Here is a 13,990-nt window from a genome sequence, read left to right as displayed (position 1 = left end):
TATTCACCCTACATTTTATTCCCCAACACAAATGTTTAAATGCTATTTTCAAAACAATTTTGGTTGGGACACACTTCTTTCTTTCTTTGATGATCTAAAAGTCAGTAACTCTGGAGCCTAGACCTAGCAGAGGTGCCCTGAGAGTGGGGGTGCCCATGGCCCATCTGGTAAAACTGACCCCCCACCAGCTTTAGACAGCTTTAGCCCCACGCAAGAAATGTTAGTATTGCTAGAAAAACACTGTCAGTCAGTGGAGAGCCTACACTGCAATCAAAATCATCAAGGAAGCGACTGATGTTAGTCTTACCAGTAAATTATTTTTAAATTAAAGCTGTATATTTGTCTTTTTAACCCTTTGAAACCTGGATTTTAATCATTTTTCTTGAGCTGCATTTACACGGCTTTCACAGGTTTTAAACCTTTGAACCCTGGGCAAATTAGGTTTTCTTCCAGAAAACATGGAAAAAAGGCTATGAGCAACTTGGCAAGAAATGTTGCGCAAATTGCAAGAAATTTTTTACATGTTGAAAATTCTTATATTATTATTATAAGCTACGGTAAAATGTCGAGAACTATATTTAGAATCATCACAATTCAGTATTCAAAATTATTTTACAAAATTGTTATAATTTTTAAGCACTTTTTTCAGGTAATTTCCTGCTTTTTGTTGTTGTTGTTCCTTTTGTTTTATAACTTTCCCATGATTTTTGATATATTAAGTTGAAGGGAATTAAACCAATTGGCTCAGGTGTTAAAGGGTTAATGAAAAGGACAACCAGACTGTTTGAAGAACAATAAATCACTTGTACAGATAAATAAAACATGAATTTTCTGAAATTCAGTTATGACTTTTGATTTTGGAGTGCCATCCCAAGATTTTTAGTGGCTCCATCCAGCCACCCCTATAAAAACGTTATGTGGATGCCACTGCATCAAAGAAGAGGCAGAAAAGCACAGGTGCAAATATTAAAGGTAATAATGTATGAATTCCAAAACATGTTCAGAAAGTCATATTAGTCATCACCAGGCCTCATCTCACCTCACGTTTTTAAGCCTCAGGCTCGGCTCAATATTAATGCCATTCAAGGCTAACAAATAAAACCAGCCTCATGTATTTGTCAAGATTCAGTCAGCTGTGTCACTTTTATTGCACTTTTATGGGAGTTTTCTTTTAGGAGGTTCTTGTTACAAGTTCTACTTGTTCCAGACACATGTAATGATTCATTATCTTTCCTTTTATTTACTGAAGGAAGGCTATGATGTTACATCAAGTTTTTATTCATTTAATAATTTAAGTCTCGTGGTTCCTTTTCCCTTTGAAACCAGAGCTAATTGGCTTGATTTCCTTCAAAATCATGGGACGGAGGCACTGAGCAATGAGATAAGAAATGACCCCAAGGAAATGCTTTAAAATGTATAATAATTCTGTAATGTAATTGCAACTGTGGTAATTATAAATATTTTTTTCCCCTAGACATTTTTCCGTATAGCTGTTTTAAAAATGTATTTTTTAAATCTTCTAATTTCTTTAGTTCTTTAATTTTGTCCCACATTTTTTAGAGAAAATGCTGAATTAAATTTGCTCACTTTCTGGTTCAAATATTTACATATTTTTGAACAGCGCCTGAAAGCAGCACAGGAAAAGTCATGTTGCTCCAGGTTTCAAATTGAATAGAATAGCATAGAAATACTTTATTAATCCTGTAAGGGAAATTGTTTTGTTACGAGAGCAGCAACTGAATGAAATATTCATTAAAAAGGGCAGAATAATGCATATATATATATATATATATATATATATATATATATAGGAAGGCAGTTAACATAGAATTAAAAAAAAAAAAATAAAATAACAATAATAACAATGTACACTATGTATAGAGAACAAACAAGCAAAAATCCAAAAAGATTAAAAAGAGCAATAAAAAAAGGACACAATGTGCAAATAAATGTGCAAAAGTGAAGATGGAATATTAATTAAAATATTAATAGTTAAAATTTAGGATGTTATTCATAAAACCTCCTGGTTTCTTTTTTGTGTGTCTTGAGTCTTCTGTGAGTGTCTTTTGGTCAGATGCACAAAACATCACGTAGTACATTCACTGGGGAGTTACATCTAATCATTGGGAAATCAGTCAGTGACTCCCATTTGTCATGAAATTTACATCCCAACTGAGGTCATTTACTGAGTGCGTCGGCCACAATCATCATGTTTTAACGTAATCCCTTAAAACTTGGACTGTCATCACTTTTCTTGCAAGTATTTTTTAGATTTATAAAACTTTTTTTTTTTCCTTCTAAGCTAAATTTCGAGAGTTATATTTAGAATCATAACAATTAAGTATGTAAACTTATTTTACAGAATTATCGTAATTTTTATGCACTTGTTTAAGGTAATATCCTTGCTTTTTTTCGTCGTTGTTTTGAAACTTTTCCATGATTTTTGTTTGTATGTTGTTGTTTTTGTTAATTTCTGGTTAATTTCTCATTGCCTTCTGCCCATGTTTTTGAAGAAAATTAAGCCAGTTAGCCCAGAAAAAGTCAGAGGTCACAGTGTTGCAATACAGTCTGTTTTAGGGGGAGTTGTTGCTGTGAATAAGCACCACTCCTAACTGCTCCCATTGACTAAACACAATAAAATAAATTTTTTCTCAGCTCATATCTGATGGCGCTCCTGTGTTGTAACAGGGCTCATGTTAAACTTGCATAATGTAAAGTGAATAAACATCACCATCCCTTCCATCTACCCACAGGTGGGGTTTTAGAAGCTGTGATTTCATTATGAGCAGCTGTAACTTATTAACTGAATACAGGTAATCGCTCTTTCAATTATGTCATTTTTAAATGGCACAGGATACAACATCTGATCAAATGACACAATAGAGTGCAGGTGTGGATGATTGCCTTACCTTAACCTTTAACCTGCATGCTGAGGATGAGCCACATGTTGTAACTCTGCAGATAACATCAAGAGCCGCAGTTTGACCTCTTGGAGACAAAGATCGGCCAAAGAATGAGACTGATCAAAGTGGGTCAAAGAGTGAGAGACAATCTACTTGTTTGTACAGATTATCAAGCCATGTTGCCGGTGATTCTTTGTCTTATCTGACAGACTATCGGCTCTTCAGTGGATTGCCACAAAAAGAGATCCAAACATCCACACAGTTATCTCTTTTGCACCAAATTTCTAAGGTTTCACAAACATTAAGTCACCCACATGGTGGACGGATCATCATATAGCAATCAACACAGCTGAGGAGACGGGAGATACTCACATTGTTAACCCTTATAAAACCTGAGTAAATTCGGCTGGATTTAGTTTTAAAAACTTGGTAAGAAGGCAATGAGCAACTTAACAAGAAATGGCCAATAATCTGCAAGAAATTTGAAAAAAAAAAGTTACGCAAAAATTACCTTAAAGAAGGAAAAAAAAGGAATAATTAAAAACAAAAACAAACAGGGGAAATTGACCTCAAGAAAGAGGTAAAAAAAAAACTGGCAAACCAACATCAAACAGATTTTTTCAGGTTTCAGAAGATTACAGCACAACATAAGTGATGTCGATCCAGGTATTAAAGGGTTAAGAGGATACGTCATCCACAAAATCACCATGTGTAAATCAAAAAGTCATGTGTTAGGTGTTACCTTGAATTGGTGAATAAAACTTTCTTTTTCCTCACATACCTGCATGGAAAACAGCAAAGATATTTATTTACTGATTGATCGGGGACCTCATTCCACAACAACATAACGAGATCAAAACATCCGTTTCATACCTGCTAACATCAGACTGTGAAAAGAGGGAGATTTTATTGGGTAAAGACTTAATAGCCTACTCTCACAGCCATTAGATGAGCTGAGCCTGTTGATGCTTTAAAGATGCAACTTAACACCCATTTTTTATTCTCCTGCTTTTATTTCCATTTGACCTGTTTTTCCCATTATTGATCTAATTCCCCGTATTTATATATGTATGTATATATATATATATATACATATATATAAACTCCACTACAGTTAAATATAATAGGATGTGAAAGTAAAATGACTTTCAATTTTTTTCTGGCTCATTTTAAAATAAAAATAAACAAAGTGAACAAAAAAGTGTTACACTTAATGTTCCAGCTAGCCTATGGTGTCTCGACAAACAGTGACTAACATCCATCAGAAACGTACACTGACAATTTTTTTACTCTAGCGACTGGGCTGTCCCTTAACTTTCCATCCAGTTTCATTACCACGTCAAAACAGTGGAAAAAAACCGTCCATCCTTTTGACCCCAATGACCATTTTTCCCCCATATCTCCACATAGTTGCTCACATATCTTGAGTAAATGTTAAAGATAATTGCTCTCCAGATAACCTAGAAATTCCAAAGCATTGATGAGAAAAAATCACTACATGCACAAGTCATGTTATCATTTTAAACAACAGTGGTCATCACCTGAATGTGATGGAAATACAATAAGCCTGAAGGTCACTGTGTTACTGGAAGTCACACAGCATCATCATCTTGTTTTAGCAACTTGTTTTATACTGGAATTAAACTGATCCGATTACAGTGTGTGATTACTTTTATGATATTTGCAGCTCATAACAAATAGAGTTTAAATATAGTAATCAAGTACAAATCAAATAAATGACTTCTTATAAAGAAAAAACACAAAAACAAAACGTCCACATGATGTTGGAACTTAAAAAATGTAATATAGAACACAAAAGATAACAGCACATAACAGAAAATGTTTAGTTTAGATAATTATTAAGCACTGAGGAGGGAGTTCTGTTTTTTGATTCGGCTTAGATGAGGGACCTGCAATATTAAATTGTCATGTTTTAGATTTATTTTAAATACCAGCATAACATGTTTTCATGTGATTTCTTTCAAGAAAATTCTCCAAAATCAACCATTTAACACAGACAGAAACTCTTAAATATGGTTATTTATGGTGAAGGAAGGTTCATGGATTTTCCCAAGTCACTCGGGAAGTCTCAAAGAAAAATATCTGGGTCATAATAAAAATAAAATAAAATTTAAAAAGTCACACATTAGCCAAGTACAGTCCCTAAATTTACTCAGAACATTTTAGAAGATTATTACCGGACAAATTTAGAGGACTGTTTGTATCAACGCAATCTGGGTTAGGGAGGCGTATTAGAAAATGTATGTATTTATAGAGCTGTAGTATCCTTTTCATGTAATATATATTAGTCAGTAATTTATAATGGACCAAATTTAGAATCTCGCTCCCAAATATACCAACAGATGCTAAGTCATGTTATCTCGATGGCATCAGTCACCTCACAGGAAAATAAATCACTCTGTCATCGTGCTACTTGACATGGTTTATCATCATCTCCCTGCATAGCAAAGGAAGGCAATTAAAGAGTTCCTCTTTTAGCCGAGATGTGAGGGGGGAGAGAAGGATCCAGTTCCTCCTGGCTCGCATTGGGACAGATGGAGGGACGAAGGAGCCAGAACGGAGCGGCTGCCTATCGCTGTCCTCACTTTATCAAGAGCGTCAGACGACATCTGTTTTCTGACAACACGACGGTCTCAAACTGCACCCAAACTATACATATGCCCCACATATCCAGCACAGCATGTACACAGAGATCAAGTGTGGACTTATAGTTACATCCATACAGATACACACAGAAACTTCCACACATGGAGTCTAATCTGCCTCCTCATTGGCTTGTGATCCACTCAGTGTTTGCAGCCAACTCTGATTACAAATCCTGAGCTGATTAGCTCACCCATAAGTCTCCTCTTTGACCTCAGCTCCGAGCTTTCAGACATGAGGCATGTGAGGGAACGGCTTCTTGCCAGGCAGGGAAAATTAAAGCCACAAAAACGCCGAAACGCTATCCAAGACAAAAGATAGAAATGTTCCGATCAAGATAACGACAATGAGGCATCATTTATTCCCTCCTAAATTTAGTGCATGGATGATCATGCAGTAGCTATCAGGCTAATTTTAGACTGGCCCATCTGTTTTCCTATATTGTCTCCACTATTAGACACCAAATTAAGCTTTAGTAAAGTCAGCTTTACTTTGTGGATTTACTATGACAAACAAAGATGGGGCAATTGTTTGCAGGTGCTTGGGGTGAGGTGAATGTCTCATGGGATGGAGCTCATCCAATGATGAAGTGAGCTCCTGACAGCCGGCCAAGGCTGCTAAGATGGATGTGAGCCACTGTCACTGTTAGATATAGAGCCTGTGACGCCATGGCTCATGGATCTCAGACAACATTTCTGCTTTGTCCTGAGCCCACTGTAAGTGAAGAACTTCAACTTTTGAGAAAAGATAATAGCTTCAACTTAACTCTTTCATTATAAGCCAACAAATCGGAAAAACAGCAGCTGACTAATTGGAAGCCCAGTTCCAAACACCAGTATGACCTTGGGCGGATTATGAGACAATGGGCCCCTGGGTACACGTACACAAAAGACCACACCACCGCTCGTGAGGTTGCCTCTTCTGCTGTTGTTTTGTGTCTCTTTGTAGTCATCCATCTTTGAGGTTCTGTGTCTCTTTGTACTCATTTTTGTGTCTTGGGGTCATTTTGTGATTCCTGGTGGACATTTTGTGTCTCTCATTCAGGTCATTTTGTTTCTGTGTAATCAATTTATGTCCCTTTGTAGTGATTTTGTGTCTCTTTGTAGTCATTTTTGTGTATTTGGGGTCATTTTGTGTCTCTAAGATAATTTTGTAGTAATTTAGTGTCTCTTTGTAGCCATTTTGTGTCTCTCCGAGGTCCTTTTGTGTGTTTGTAGTAATTTTGTGTCTATTTTAAGGTTATTTTGTGTGTTTTTGTATCTGTTTGAAGGTCATTTTGTGTCTTTTTTTGGATAATCCTATGTCTCAGTAGTTTTTTTGTGCGTGTCTCTCTGACCTTTTCAGTTGTTTGTGTCTCTTAGTGGCCTTCTTGAGGGTTATGTATGGTAATGAAATTACTCTGCTGGCATGACTGGATAGGATTGTACATTTACTATTACTATGCTCAGATCAGAGATTGTTTCTCTCAAAACTACCACCGCCCAACGTGGGGCTCGAACCCACGACCCTGAGATTAAGAGTCTCATGCTCTACCGACTGAGCTAGCCGGGCTATGCACAGTACAAATTGGGTCAGATTTCGAAGCTGCATTACGGGAGGTCTATGCCACATTTAGAGCGTATCTGTGATTCAGTCTGTGCCTGGATAGCATACACATCTCTCAGAATGGCAGAGGCTGAGTCAGTGGCAAGCAGCTAACGGTGCTAACACCTCAGACAGTGCTGTTACCACTGCAACAGTGCTGACAGAGCCAACAGTGTTAATGTAGAAGGGAACAAGAGGGTGGGCATTAAGCTTCACCATTCAGCTATCATGTCAGGACAGAACTCATTGACGGTGGTATTTACAAGGGATCACACGCACTAATGCATTAGCAGCTAGACCAGCTACCACATCAAAGAACAGAGAAGCTCTGATCATAACACACACAGAGTTTACAGTAGGTTATGTAGGAATCAACTTACCATACTGTAATGTTGACACTTGGTAACACAACAGCACCTTACAACAATCCCAAATGTTCTGAGTTTGTATGACAGTGGACATTGTCTGTTGCTGTAGTATGTACATGGAAATTGCCTCCTATCAATCTTACTTTGACCTTAAAACCTTACCGCCCAACGTGGGGCTCGAACCCACGACCCTGAGATTAAGAGTCTCATGCTCTACCGACTGAGCTAGCCGGGCTATGCACAGTATGAATTGGGTCAGATTTCGAAGCTGCGCTACGGGAGGTCTATGCCACATTTAGAGCATATCTGTGATTCAGTCTGTGCCTGGATAGCATACACATCTCTCAGAATGGCAGAGGCTGAGTCAGTGGCAAGCAGCTAACGGTGCTAACACCTCAGACAGTGCTGTTACCACTGCAACAGTGCTGACAGAGCCAACAGTGTTAATGTGGAAGGGAACAAGAGGGTGGGCATTAAGCTTCACCATTCAGCTATCATGTCAGGACAGAACTCATTGGCGGTGGTATTTACAAGGGATCACATGCACTAATGCATTAGCAGCTAGACCAGCTACCACATCAAAGAACAGAGAAGCTCTGATCATAAAACACACAGAGTTTACAGTAGGTTATGTAGGAATCAACTTACCATACTGTAATGTTGACACTTGGTAACACAACAGCACCTTACAACAATCCCAAATGTTCTGAGTTTGTATGACAGCGGACATTGTCTGTTGCTGTAGTATTTACATTGCCTCCAATCAATCTTACTTTGACCTTAAAACCTTACCGCCCAACGTGGGGCTCGAACCCACGACCCTGAGATTAAGAGTCTCATGCTCTACCGACTGAGCTAGCCGGGCTATGCACAGTATGAATTGGGTCAGATTTTGAAGCTGCGCTACGGGAGGTCTATGCCACATTTAGAGCGTATCTGTCATTCAGTCTGTGCCTGGATAGCAAACACATCTCTCAGAATGGCAGAGGCTGAGTCAGTGGCAAGCAGCTAACAGTGCTAACACCTCAGACAGTGCTGTTACCACCGCAACAGTGCTGACAGAGCCAACAGTGTTAATGTGGAAGGGAAACAAGAGGGTGGGCATTAAGCTTCACCATTCAGCTACCATGTCAGGACAGAACTCATTGACGGTGGTATTTACAAGGGATCACACGCACTAATGCATTAGCAGCTAGACCAGCTACCACATCAAAGAACAGAGAAGCTCTGATCATAACACACAGAGTTTACAGTAGGTTATGTAGGAATCAACTTACCATACTGTAATGTTGACACTTGGTAACACAACAGCACCTTACAACAATCCCAAATGTTCTGAGTTTGTATGACAGTGGACATTGTTGCTGTAGTATTTACATGGAAATTGCTTCCTATCAATCTTACTTTGACCTTAAAACCTTCCCGCCCAACGTGGGGCTCGAACCCACGACCCTGAGATTAAGAGTCTCATGCTCTACCGACTGAGCTAGCCGGGCTATTTTTTTGAAAACAAGGGTTCATATTTTTGCTCGCTCTTTCTTTTCCATTGGCAAAAGCTGGTACATTTTTTACAGCCAAGCTACTGTCAATAGAAGCCAAATTAATTATTTGTAATATTTTTGTATATTTTTCATATAAATCTTTTCATTTATTTTATATATATACGTATGTAATTTTGTATTATACATTTTTGTTGTTGTTGTTTTGTTGTTAATTTTTATCTTTTTTGAATGAATTATTTGGGTCATTCTTGTGTTGTGGGACTTAATGCTTCACAGTGATTAAATTTACCTCGCTTAAAAACAGGCTCTACTCCAGGGCAATCTAAAGAGTCAGTTCACACAAACTAAGCTACTACTAAACTATATTCACAAATATATCTTGCAACATCTTTGCATCCTGATAGTTTGGGGTGTTTTTTTCCAGGTTTTGTAGGTGTGAATGCAATTTTACTTGTGATGTTTCAAAACATTTAAAAAAACATCTCTGTGAGTTCACTGTAGAAAACAACTCACATCAACATCTCTCTCTATAGTTTATACAACAGGATAAATTACAGGTCTCAAGGCTGTAGATGCAAGAATCACAATAAGTTGGTTGTGAGGGCTGAAGGACACAATGGGTGCTTGTTGGTGCATATTAAAGCCTGTTATTAAGATTGCTGAAATAGACTCTACATGGGTAAACATCACTTAGGGATGAATTACCTCGTGCAATCAGAGGGACAGGGACAAATAGGGTGGGGTGATAACTTTTTTATCAGTAGGTTAATATATAAATAGAGAGAATACAATAAATAACATATAAAAGAATAAATGTGCAAACTTATTTTTTGATGACTTTACTAGACTTTATTATGTGATGTCATTGTAAACTGCTGCTGCTCAGACTGTTGAGGCTACCTGCGGACAAATGTTCCTCTCACAATGATGCCTCTGTCTCCTTGAGGTAGAACAAAAACACAGACACTCTATAATCATGTGAAGATTAGGCTTTAGGGGCATAAACAAAACCAGACAGCGACAGCGTGAGTGCCAGGATGTGGGAAAGTTGTCTGAGACAGAAACCCCACAGTGATGATGACACGCAGGCTGACAAAGCTGTCATCCACCTAAACAAGTTTGGGAGACCGGGTACAGTTATAACACTTTCTGTGAGTTTGTTACATTAAAAAACAATTCAAATTTGCGATACTATAAACTTCAATGTGCCAATTACTAAAACAGTATAGTTCAGTGGTTTTATAAAATATATACAGGTTGCACATTCATTTAAATATCCACTGGAGCCATGCTGCCATGGCAGGTGGTTTTTGGTATCGGGATCTTGCGCTAAAATCACTACGAAAGTGGTGATAATTGACAACTTTGGAATGAGAATGGGCTGAAAATACATCTGACAGTTACATTTTACTGTAAAAAAAACAACAAAAACAAAACACTTTTCCTGGTAACTCTCTCTGGGAGTTTCAAACATAGCTCCATTTTTTGGTAACCAAAGTAAAAAGACAATCTCATCCAGTTTCATCTCTTGCTCAAAACACAAAGAAAGGCCGGCAGTAGTGACTGGAAATCACACATCCACACATACCTGAGAGCTGCCCTGAACAGCACTGTAACCTCTGAGGTGTACGTGCCTTGACTAAATAAAAACAGCACATCTTTTTCCAGTTTGTCCGAGAGATTTAGACTCCAGGAAGAGACTCTGAGAGACGAATTTAACCATGGGGAGTCTTACAGAGGGAACAAAAAACACTTCACTGGCTTAATTGCTGCTGTGGCTGGCATAGATAAAGATCTATCATTGCATTAAGTTTTAAACCTTTGAGGATTAGCAGAAGGGAAAACAAAAAACAGTTATACACCTTATAAATTAATAATAAGATATTGAACTGTCATCTGCGTCGGTTTTATGTCCAAGTGTGTCCTGACAGGCCTTATTTTGTTTCGTCCTCATAACAAATGGCAGGTGACAGTGGATGAACCACGTGAAAATCATTCATTGAATTTATTGATGGAGTTTAAACATCTACTTTACATCTGGTCCTACAGTATGTGTGCAAAATATACAGATGTGTCACAACCTGAGTTACTGAACACCTTATTACCGACTAAAAGCAAGTCTCAGTTTTAGTCGGCAAATCAATCTGTGGACAGACAACAGACTCAGCCACAGTAGAGATATTGTACCTGAAGGTATTGTCATATCCACATTGTTTTAGTCTGTTTCCCTTTTCTCCAATTATATGTCTGTTTGTCTGCCCACGATGACTCATCCACTCTAGGTATTAAAGTGGCAGAATGGCACTTTTTTGACAGAAAGCTTTTCTGTTTGTTTATTTCTTTTTTAGCATTTTTGTCACTTTCACTAGAGCATGTTATTATATAATTTAGTCTCTTTTTGAGTTTTTTGTTTTATAATATGTATGTTAATCAGTTTTTACCTTCATCTCCCAGTTTCCTCAGTGGCCTTGATAATACAAAGCATATCACTTGTATTTCAGTCCAGTCAAGGAGTCTTTTTTCCATTTTGTGAAATTAATTTTTCCCTTAAGGAATTGTTTTGCAGCGGTGGTGGCGCTAAGAAACCTTCCTGGTGATCAATGCAGTGAGTGAATGATGGCTTAAACCAAGCCCTCCAGTCCACCGAACATGTGATATTTGAATTAGCTTCTCTGCTAATTAATGTAAGTGCATTAAACTCTGCACTAATTATTTTTCAATTTAAATATAATACTCGATTTACACACAAAATGCCATTCAAAGACACACCTACCTAAAAAAAAACCTCAAAATGACAACAAAGAAACACAAAATGATTAAAAAGAGATGCAAAGCTACTGCAAAGGGCCACAAAGAGTCACGACTATAAAAAAAGGCTGCAAATGGAAACAAACTGATTACAAAGTGACACAAAGCAACTACAAAGAGACTCAAAATGACTATAAAGAGATGCTAATACCTACTAAGAGATGCAATACAGCTACAAACAGACAGAGAGACTACAAAGGGACACACAAAACATCTACAAAGAGCACTACAACCACTATAAAGTGACACAAAATGACCACAAAGAGAAACAAGATATGGAACAACTTCAAAGAAATGCAAAACAACAGCAAAAGAGTGGCCAAATAACTATCATATCTGTGTTTCTTGCAGTGTAGCAGAAATGGTGGGGTCTTTTGCATGCCCGTGCCCAAGGGCCCCATTGTCTAAAAATCCACCCATGCACATATGAAATGAGGGCTTTGGGGGTCCTTTAACAGAAAATCTGGAGTGTAAATGTTTCATTTCCTCCCTTCTGGTTATTTTTTATGGCCCAATTTGTACCTTTTCTGCATCACTTTACAGTGTGAATGTATTCAATTTTGTCACAGTAAAAGCTGCTTTCATGTTTTTATTGAAATTGTTTAATGCACGTTTTTAAATATTGAAGGGGACGTTAAAAAATCTACACCTACCTTCGAAGCATAACTGGTAATTTGATTGATTAATTAAAAAAAAAAATTTCACCTTTCGACCTAAAACAAAGCCACATTAGCCATTATATAGCTTAAAAAGATTATTTCCCAATATACAGACCAACTGAACTTACATAATTATAGTATTTTTACAGCAGAACAGAGTTGGAAACACTACAGAAAATGCAGATTCTACAAAAAAAAACTTGACTAGAGATACAGGGTTTTTCATCTGACAGTTACAGTAAGTACATTGCACCATGGCATGACATAACCTCAGCAGCGCTATGCAGCAAAATCCTCCCTGTGCAGACGTTTTCTATAAGTCTCAGCAGCCGTCTACAGTCTTTTTCTCATCCCCTCCCTGAGGCGTGGTGCTGTTTTATGAATGAGCTGTTATGCAAGAAAAGGTGACCTGAATACAGACCAGAGAGAGGGAGGGAGGAAAGTACTGTATGGCTGCAATTCAAGTGACATCACTGTGTTGTCCAAAAAAAAAAAAAAAAAAAGCCCAAATCACATGATTCATTTTTGTTGTGGTTGTTCGCTGCTAAATAACAAGTGCTGGGAATTAGGTCACATCAGGTACTATTATAAAAATGTGTCGTATTTGCCAGTAATCACGCTAAAGCTGGAGATTTTCTGGTGTTTATCAACATGTTCAAGGTATATTCATTATAATGACGTGATAATAACCAGCACCGATTGCCTGGTTATCCCATCTGTGCCAGCCGATGTGACAGTGTACCAAGGAAATGAGGTTTAGGTGCATGTGAAAGTCTATTACTCACCACCATCTCACAGGGCAACACTTGAACTTTGTGAGCAGTTTTGCAAAAGTAAATCCACTTAAGCTTACACCTCTGCCAACGGCAAATTTTTCCCTCTTGACTGAGAGTGATTAGACTAAGAGAGGGCAAGAGTGAAGTGGTGATAAGTCTGGGAAAAGATGAAAACACGGTCATTTTAAAAGCATTAGGTAATAGGCTTGTTTACTGAGTGAAACATATAATATTTATGAATTAGACTGTTTGTCTTTTAGGGATATTTAACAAAAAGCTGAGTCATTTATTTCCAAATTCTTTATACACAAATAATTACCTACACTCAGTTTGGCCCATGTTACGCCTGCTATTTCTGTGAATTAGAGGTTAAGCATCCTTCAGATGCAACATTTAGCCTACTAGACAAAATCTCAAGATCAATGTGATCAATCACATTTGTCAATAAATACAATTATTATTAAGACTTAAACAATTACATGATTAGTCAATTGAAAGTCTAAGGCCATGGAAGTGTTTGAGCTAAATGCTAACTTGCTGATATTTATCAGTTGTTTACTATATTTGCCATCTTAGTTTTGCATAACCTTTGCTAATTATCAAGAACTACTAGAGCTAGCTTTTTGTACTCCATACTTTTAAGGTATCAATTAAAATAACCCTGTGCCAGGTAGTATCAAAACTTATTCAGTCAAATGATAACTGCATTTGATCCTGCTTTTTTTC

The 13,990-nt window shown here is 37.5% G+C and overlaps 4 non-coding genes across 4 annotated transcripts; all 4 read right to left on the bottom strand.

Annotated features, from left to right (window-relative positions):
• Positions 1 to 7,045: 7,045 nt before the first annotated feature.
• Positions 7,046 to 7,118, bottom strand: trnak-cuu. Its single transcript has one exon. It is a non-coding gene; the product is annotated as a tRNA-Lys (tRNA).
• Positions 7,119 to 7,681: 563 nt separating this feature from the next.
• trnak-cuu lies at positions 7,682 to 7,754 on the bottom strand. Its single transcript has one exon. It is a non-coding gene; the product is annotated as a tRNA-Lys (tRNA).
• Positions 7,755 to 8,311: 557 nt separating this feature from the next.
• On the bottom strand, positions 8,312 to 8,384 carry trnak-cuu. Its single transcript has one exon. It is a non-coding gene; the product is annotated as a tRNA-Lys (tRNA).
• Positions 8,385 to 8,942: 558 nt separating this feature from the next.
• Positions 8,943 to 9,015, bottom strand: trnak-cuu. The gene has a single exon. It is a non-coding gene; the product is annotated as a tRNA-Lys (tRNA).
• Positions 9,016 to 13,990: the final 4,975 nt, after the last annotated feature.

The sequence above is a fragment of the Plectropomus leopardus genome, chromosome 22 (assembly GCF_008729295.1).
Source record: "Plectropomus leopardus isolate mb chromosome 22, YSFRI_Pleo_2.0, whole genome shotgun sequence".
In the NCBI taxonomy this organism is placed as follows: Eukaryota; Metazoa; Chordata; class Actinopteri; order Perciformes; family Serranidae; genus Plectropomus; species Plectropomus leopardus.
Note: the sequence above shows the minus strand (reverse complement) of the source record. Positions and strands in the feature narration are given on the sequence as shown.